Genomic DNA, 7023 nt, shown 5'->3' with positions numbered 1-7023 from the left:
CGTCCCCGCAGACGTCTAAAACCTGGACTTATCTCTCGTGACCGTTACCCCGCAGACTGTCTAAAACCTGGAAGTAGTCTCTGTGACGTCCCCGCAGACTGTTACAAAACCTGGACGTAGTTCCGTGACGTCCCCGAGACTGTCTAAAACCTGGACGTAGTCTCTTGACGTCCCCGCAGACTGTCTAAAACTGGACGTAGTCTCTGTGACGTCCCCGCAGGACTGTCTAAAACCTGGACGTATGTCTCTTGTGACGTCCCCGCCAGACGTCTAAAACCTGACGTAGTCTCTGTGACGTCCCACGCAGACTGTTCTAAAAACCTGGACGTAGTCTCTTCGTGACGTCCCCGCGACTGTCTAAAACCTGGACGCGTCTCTGTGACGTCCCGCAGACTGTCTAAAACCTGGACGTAGTCTCTGTTTGACGTCCCCGCAGACTGTTAAAAACCTGGACTAGTCTCTGGAGCTCCCGCAGACTGTCTAAAACCTGGACGTAGTCTCTGTGAAGTCCCCGCAGACCTGTAAAACCTGGACGTAGTCTCCGTGACGTCCCCGCAGACTGTCTTAAAACCTGGACGTAGTCTCCGTGCGTCCCCGCAGACTGTCTAAAACCTGGACGTAGTCTCGTGACGTCCCCGGCAGACTGTCTCAAAAACCATGGACGTAGTCTCTGTGACGTCCCCGCAACTGTCAAAAACCCTGGACGTAGTCTCCGTGACTCCCCGCAGACTGTCTAAAACCTGGACGTAGTCCGTGACGTCCGCAGACTGTCTAAAACCTGGACTAGTTCTTGTGACGTCCCCGCAACGTCTAAACCTGGGACGTAGTCTCTGTGACGTCCCCGCAGACTGTCTAAAAACCTGGAGGAGCTCCGGTGACGTCCCGCAAGACTGTCTTAAACTGGACGTATGTCTCTGTGACGTCCCGCGGGACTGGTGTAAACCTGACGTGCTCTGTAACTACGAAGACTGAACTGACGTAGTCCTCCTGTGACTCCCACGCACCTGTCTAAAACTGGACGGAGTCTCCGGGCTCCCGCAGACTGGCTAAAACGACGTAGTCTTGTTACGTCCTCACGTCACGGACGAGTCTCGTGATCCCCAGCCGTTAAAACCATGGACGTCGGTTCCGTGGAACGTCCCCGACAACTGTCTAACACCGGACGTAAGTCCTCCGTGACGTCCCCGGCAGACTGTCTAAAACCTGGACGTAGCATCTCTGTGACGTCCCCAGCAGACTGTCTAAAACCTGGACGTAGTCTCTTTGAACGTCACCCCCGCAACGTCTAAATGACGAGCTCCCGTCCCGGTCACACCTGTACTGAGTCCTTGACTCCACACTGCTAACCTGGACAGTCCCCTGATCCACAGACTGTTAAAAAACCTGGACGTGTCTCCAGTGACGTCCCCGCAGGACTGTTCTAAAATCAATGTATTCAACGCTACTTACTATGGCTGCATGTTTAAAAACTTTCCTGAAAGGACCCTTCGACCACACCCTGTGAGGGCATGTACATGTTCATGATGCATGTCATCAAAAGTTGGGCTCATGGAAACGTTCACAAATATCTGACGTGAAAAAAAACGTTTAGAAGGTTTCATGTTGATTGATGTTTCCTTCAGGAGAACAAGGACAGAAGATAATCAGCGTTCTCCATGCCATGTGTTTGACCACCTAAATGAATCAGCGTCAGTTTCAAGTGTATCTGCTATAATTTAGTGTTATAGCCAGAAAGTTCAGCTCTTTCCATTAAAGGAAGTAAGGGTCGAATACTTCCTCCACCGCTGCTTTGACCTGAACACAACAGAATGATTTGAATGTTTTCCGATCGGATGAATGCCGGCATTTGTCCAGGGTGTACCCCGCCTCTCCTGTCCTCCGTCATGATGAGGGATAGGCTGCAGCCGCCCCGCGACCGCCACGTCTTAAGACTGATGTAAGATATATAAAATAGATTCTCACATTTTGTGAATCAGCCCAGCACAGCGCACAGGGTTTACACTGAACTTTAGGGTCCCCCACCTCCCAAATCTGATTTAACCCCTGAATATATCACCGGCTGCAAATAACAAACCATCATTCCACTGCCGGAGGAGTCAAACAAATATGTAAGCATGTCTGAGAAAACAAGATACACAAAAAAATGAAAATAAATGATGATTTGCAACATGAAAATTACTGTCTGAATATGTCAGACGACACAGAGGTCGTCTTTAACCTGATCATATATTTCAACTGTCACGATCTGAGTCACAGAATAGAGGCGCCACGAAGATGACGTACTTCTTCTGCTCATCGTGGCAGCATCAGGCAAGTGTTTGATATTGTTTATATGTTTATATTTTTGTCACAGCTCACTGTATATCCGCAGTCAGATACAAACTTGTTATTTTCTTTCTATATATGATGGAGGAGTTCATTATATAAGGGATTCATCAGCGTGTGCAGCAATGTGACTTTGATCGGAGGTTTCCATTGAACGTCTACGATTTAAAAGTATATCTCTCCTCAGAGATCCACCTCCTGTGTTTTAGTTGTATAGAACCCTCTCACCTGGATGACCTTGGATTTTATGATAGTCTACAAACAAACTGCTCAAAATAACGTGTCATCAAACAGAAGTCCTGATTTTTGGAGGTTTTAATATGACTGGTCTGACAGGGAACAAAAACTGTTGACCTTAAGATTGTCAGTAAATTAAAGGGCCAGCAGAATCACCAGATCAACTGAGTCTGAAAACTGATTTGATATTTTGGAGCGTGAAGAACGCGTCGTGAAGCGTACTCTCATGACGGGACGTCACATCACAGTGCGACTTTAGCAGCCAGGAAAGTGACGAAAGAAACGCTTTGCTAAATCTATTTTCCTGAAATCAGTACACTTGTAAGACCAAAACAGGATGTGTTGCTTTTTTCGAAATGAACTTAAGGGCTGACCTGGAACAATGTCTGGAAAAACAATGATCTGAATAGAAGTTTATATTCAGCTGTAGAACGTCATTTCAAACTTTCCATGGGTAACGTGTTGTTATCAGACAATCATACAAAGAGATCTCACACTCAAAGCTTTTAAACACACACTGACTGATAGAAACCACTGAGTGTGTGTGTTGTGTGGAGTTGTGTGAGAGAGTGTGTGTGAGAGAGTGTGGTGTGAGGTGTGTGTGGAGGTGAGTGTGTGTGTGTGTGTGTCTGTGTGTGTGAGAGGTGTGTGTGAGGAGTGTGTGTGGTGTGTGTGTGGTGTGAGTGTGTGTGTGTGTGTGTGTGAGAGTGTGTGTGAGCGGTGTGTGTGTGTGTGTGTGTGTGTGATGGGTGTTGTGTGGGGTGTGAGGAGTGTGTGTGGTGTGAGTGTGTGTGTGTGGAGTGTGTGTGTGTGGTAGTGTGGTGTGTGTGGGGGGTGTGTGTGCGTGTGAGTGTGTGTGTGTGTGTGAGAGTGTGTGTGTAGAGGTTGTGTGTGTGTGTGTGTGTGTGTGTGCGTGTGTGTGTGTGTTTTGTGTGCGCGTGTGTGTGAGAGGTGTGTTGTGTGTGTTGAGTGTGTGTGTGTGTGTGTGTGTGGTGTGTGTGTGTGTGAGTGTGAGGGTGTGTGAGAGAGTGTGGTTGGTGGGTGTGTGTGTGTGTGTGTGTGTGTGTGTGTCGAGTGTGTGTGTGTGTGTGTGTGAGATGTGTGTGTGAGAGTATGTGTGTGTGGACGGTGTGTGTGTGTGTGTGGTGTGTGTGTGAGTGTGTGTGTGTGTGTGTGTGAGGGTGTGTGTGTGTGAGAGTGTGAGTGTGTGTGTGTGTGTGCGTGTGTGTGTGTGTGGAGAGAGTGTGCGTGTGGTAGTGGTGTGGTGTGTGTGAGAGGAGGTGTTGTGTGTGTGAGGTGTGTGTGTGTGTGTGTGGTGTGTGTGGTGAGAGAGAGTTGTGTGTGTGTGAGGGTGTGTGTGGTGTGAGGTGAGAGGTGTGTGTGGTGTGTGAGTGTGTGTGTGGTGAGTGTGTGTGTGTGTGTGTGTGTGTGTGGTGTGAGTGTGCGTGTGTGTGTGTGTGAGTGAGGAGTGTGTGTGCTTCTGTGTGGTGTGTGTGTGTCTCTCTCTCTCTGGGGAGGAGGGGTGTGGTTGCGTACCTCTTGTAACCACTAGGTGTCAGTGTTTCTCATACAGTTACATGTTTGTTGCCCTCTGACATGTTTGCCCTGGTGGATCTGCCCTGATACTAGAACCAGGCTTTAGTCTATATTTGTAGGATCTTATTTTTTTTTTTTTTTTTTTTTTTTTTTTTTTTTTTTTTTTTTTTTTTTTTTTTTTTTTTTTTTTTTTTTTTTTTTTTTTTTCAGTGGAGGGGAAGAAGTACTCGGATACTTTTAACTAAGTATTATAGCAGTCCAGGTTTTAGACAGTCTGCGGGGAGTCACCGAGACTAAGTTCCAGTTTTAGACAGTCTGCGGGGACGTCACAGAGACTACGTCCAGGTTTTAGACAGTCTGCGGGGACGTCACGGAGACTAGGTCCAGGTTTTAGACGGTTAGCATGAGGTATTATCAGTATTATATTTACATACATCATTATTTACACCTGGTTAGAATTCACGTCAACACTGGACGGATCCAAAATTAGGAAGTGACTCAGCAGGAAAGACAGACATCATCAAACTGTGTCAGCATCACACGTGAACACAGAGAAAACAGGCGGTCCTGCCCCGTCTCGTGTTTGTCTCTGGCTCCAGCTGGACATCAGAGACACGAGGGCCATGTCACAGCCAACATTCACATTTAGAACGAAGTCTCAGATCATGACAGCTGACGCTTGTGTCACTTGAGGTTGAGTTGGACGGCTCTTCACCATCTTGCTGCAGGACATCTGACGGTCAGGCTCGCCTAAAACTTCCACCTGAGAAGGACGGCTTGGCTGATCCTAGTATTAAACTGTATCAGCCTTCATGTCTCTGCACGTATGTTTAAGACTGGTTTCAGGAGGAACCACATGGCTCCATACTGACCACCAGACTTCAGAAAAACGTGCTCTAGGACTGAATGTGGGAGGGAAACCTTGAACGTTCACAGGTTGTACATCTTTATCATCACGCTTAGAACAACATTTTTATCATTTTGGTTTTTCATGCAGACATCATTTACTCTTTTTGTTTCCTATTATCCACAATCGTCCCGGTGAATCCAGGTTATGTATGCTACAACGTCTGTGTGAAGTCATTTCTGAGATTTCTTTCAGAACACATTACACGTGAAAAGACTTGATCTATCGCTGAGATGTGGAGTCAGAGGTTCAAACAGTTTGTCACCAGTTTTCAGGATTTTGTGGGCGGTCCTTAAAGGGCGGCTCGATGACACGCTGAGGCCGCCCTGAGCAGAGAGACAGAGATGAATTCATCTCAGCTCAGAGTGTTTCTGAGTCAGTCATGTCATTTTCTGAACTCGTCTTCAAAGCGGCTGCATTCAGAGGACACTGATCAAACACCATTTCATATTCAACCTTGGAGTAACATTTGATAACAGGCTAAAGTTTAACAAGCAGATCAGCTCTGTCGTCAGCTCAAAAGTCTTTTCTGAGTCGGCAGGATCTTGAGGACGATCCGTGCTTTCATCAGCTCCATGCTGGATTACTGCCACGCCCTTATGTTGGACTCAGTCAGTCTTCTATTGCTCGTCTCCAACTTGTGCAGAACGCTGCTGCCAGATTTTTAGTGGGCACGTCCAGACGTGAACATATTACCCCTGTGCTGGCGTCACTCCACTGGCTCCCAGTCCGTTTTAGAATTGATTTTAAACGTCTGTTGTTTGTTTTTAACGCCATTAATGGCTTGGCCCCGCCTACTTGGCAGAGATTTGAACTTTTCGCAATCGTGGCAGAGCCCTGCTCTTCGGGTCAGCTTCTGCTGGAGGCCCCGAGGTCCAGACTTAAACAGTGGGGCGATCGTTCCTCCCAGACTGTGGAACAAACTGCCCGTCGACATCCGGACCAGTACTGATCTCAGCCTTTTTAAATCAAAACTTAAGACGCTTTTTTTTAGATTGGCGTTTTATTCCGAGCAGGCAGTTCGTTCCTTCAGGTGGACTCACTGCGTCTTATTTCTGGAAGGTTTTAAAAACTACAGCACTTTAAATTTTTATCTGTATTTTAATTTAATTGTATTGATTTATCTGGCTATTGTAAAGGGCTATATAAATAAACTTGATTGATTGATTGAACAAACCATAAAACCTCTGAGGTGTCTGCACATAGATGCATAGTTACATCCTAATGCTAGTACTGTTATATGCATATGGTTTACACTGAGATAACTGTTTGTGGTCCATCCTGACTTTAAGGATATTTGGATAGGGGAACCAAAGAACCAAAGAGCTGTCAGGAGTGTTGATGATTGTGTTGTAAAATATGGTAAGAGAGTCATCGGGTAGCTCAAGTCCCATACAGTGTTTTTACCTGTGTGTGTTAAGACGTTAAGGGCCATCTGTCAGGGCATCCTGGGAGAGGGGCCTCTCTTTTCTTCTGTCCCTCTCTTACACTGATTTATACTCTTGTTGACTCTGACTGCATGTATTGTATTGTATTGTATTGTATTGTATTGTATTGTATAACCTCCACGGTATAAAAGAGCTTGTCCCGCATAGTTGGAGAAAGTCTCATCATTCGGCCGGGAGCTCTCCAAGTAACATTTTACGATGCTGAACTTATTGTAATAAACTTGTTATACGACTCAGACAGTGTCGGGGGAGTTTCTCTTCAAACATCTTCAGCTGCATCAGCACCGAATACACGACGCCGCAAAGAAAATAAAGTTCTGGACCCTGCAACACAAGAAGGAGCCTCCAGTGAATAAAATAACGTTAGTATTATTATTATGAATAATTTGTGAATAATCTTTTCAATTCAGTTCATTAATTTATGATTATTAAATGATTAATTTAACATTTACAGACTCTGTTCTCCACTGCTGCAAAGTAACTGAGTACTTTAGGCTGAGTACAGTATTTATGTACTTGTATTGTATCTTATATCTCTTGAGTATATCTCATATACTGTGATATATATAT

At 45.8% G+C, this 7023-nt stretch overlaps 1 protein-coding gene and 1 long non-coding RNA gene across 2 annotated transcripts in view; one reads left to right on the top strand and one right to left on the bottom strand.

The window, feature by feature from the left end:
* LOC113744746 (uncharacterized) overlaps nucleotides 1–2244 on the top strand; it is a 31066-nt gene extending 28822 nt beyond the window's left edge. The window contains exon 3 of the long non-coding RNA XR_003461795.1: nucleotides 2196–2244. This is a non-coding gene — a long non-coding RNA (uncharacterized LOC113744746). The remainder of the gene's footprint in view (nucleotides 1–2195) is intronic.
* LOC113744744 (macrophage mannose receptor 1-like) overlaps nucleotides 1–7023 on the bottom strand; it is a 320504-nt gene that overhangs the window by 5988 nt on the left and 307493 nt on the right. The window lies entirely within an intron of this gene.

The sequence above is a fragment of the Larimichthys crocea genome, unplaced genomic scaffold, assembly GCF_000972845.2.
Source record: "Larimichthys crocea isolate SSNF unplaced genomic scaffold, L_crocea_2.0 scaffold148, whole genome shotgun sequence".
NCBI classification, from domain to species: domain Eukaryota; kingdom Metazoa; phylum Chordata; class Actinopteri; family Sciaenidae; genus Larimichthys; species Larimichthys crocea.
This window is presented reverse-complemented; position numbering and strand designations above follow the sequence as displayed.